This window comes from Etheostoma spectabile, chromosome 21 (assembly GCF_008692095.1).
Source record: "Etheostoma spectabile isolate EspeVRDwgs_2016 chromosome 21, UIUC_Espe_1.0, whole genome shotgun sequence".
Taxonomy (NCBI): Eukaryota; Metazoa; Chordata; class Actinopteri; order Perciformes; family Percidae; genus Etheostoma; species Etheostoma spectabile.
The window spans coordinates 19,433,888-19,435,473 of NC_045753.1; the positions used below are offsets into that span (position 1 = coordinate 19,433,888).

General features: G+C 40.1%; 1 long non-coding RNA gene across 1 annotated transcript in view; it reads left to right on the plus strand.

Annotated features, from left to right (window-relative positions):
- The window catches only part of LOC116671345 (uncharacterized), a 12,211-nt gene that overhangs the window by 2,005 nt on the left and 8,620 nt on the right, over window positions 1-1,586 (plus strand). The gene's annotated exons all lie outside the window — the stretch shown is intronic.

Sequence of the window (1,586 nt, forward strand, 5' to 3'; positions counted from 1 at the left end):
TGTGTATATATATATATATATATATATATATATATACAATCCTAAACTCTTCAACAGCACTTTGTCCTTTAGACTTAAACTTAGACCTAGACTTGGACTTATCTTTGTTAATCATATTGGGATGACTCCCGCAAGGAAATTTAAATTTCCAGCATCCGTTTTCAGCAAGAAGTATACGGTATAGAGAGATAAAGAAAACTACAGTACAAAGACAACAATAATAACAGTAATAATAAAACTTTTGGCTATAAAAAGACATTCACCATAAATTATCAGTCAAGTCAAGTGTCAGTGTTGAGTCGAGTGTTCAAGTGTCCAGGTATTTATGTGAGTCCAGGTGTGTATGTGTGTGTACTGTCCTCTTTACCCTATTTCCTCCTGCCCCCGAGTGAGGAGTTGTACAGTCTGATGACTTGAGGGACAAAGGAGTCCTCGAGTCTGCTGGTCCTACACTTGGGAAGGAGGATTCTCCACTGAACAGGCTCCTCTGGTTGCTGACTTTGTAACAGTGTCCCATTTCCTCTGGATAATTAACAGAGCTCAGTGTGAGTGGCTTCCACTGGAACAATCATACAGCTCCTCTGAAAACTTTTGACAGGGTGTTTTGTGGATTGTGCTGAGTAACAGGGACAAAGTTTCTGAAAAGAAGTTGTTTCTGTTTTCTTTAACTACACATCTATTGTACTGGACTGAATGCAGAAACCTCAAGGGATCTCAAAACCTGAGCAAGTAAAACCATCAAACCGACGATCAGCATGGCTAGATAGCACAAGAGGTAAAAGACAAGCAAAGTGAGTTTTTTGTGTTCTGGTTAAACCAATATCAATATGTGCATCAGCCTTATGGTGACATAACACAACACACAGAGTGGTTGTTCTATAATACTCCGGTTAGTCATCTTTTCCTTGAAGAAAATACGAAGTAGAATAATCTATCTTCCAGTTCAACTAATTCTCCTAAGTGGAGGTACATATTTCAGAAATCACACATAACCTCAAATACTGTTTCCAAGCCGTTTCCGTATAGAAATGTTTGATGTATATTTTTGTAACAGTCATTTAGATTACAAGTCAGTTCCGGTGTTAAACCAATCCATGCACAGGAGGACCTTTTTCCATTTCAGTTGCTCATAGTACCATTCAGAAGCTTTTTCTGCTTTCATTGGTCCTCAGTACGCTGACATATCCGCCCTGTGTTTCTCTTTACCACCTTACAGAAACCCAATGGTCAGCTCACAAATACATTTTCTTGGCGGAATGAGACAAAACCAGCGTCAGCTGAAATTCTGCAGTAGCCGATGTTTCGCTTGAGCAATTGTCTGTTATCTCCCACGGGGCCAGATCAGCGCTACTGGCTGTAACCTCGCAGCAAAGCACGTTTTGCTTTCTCAAGGCAGGAGGTACGAAAGAACATGTTTTACTTTAATGGCTCATGCATTCTTAAACAACGTGTCTTGTGCTAAGTGCAAGAGTCTCCGCATGTATCTGTTTTTTTTCATATCTTATCTGTGTCTTGCAGTCCAGTTCAGTGATTTCAAATTGTGTGTGTGTGGATTTGTGTGTGTGTGTGTGTGTGTGTGTGTGGGG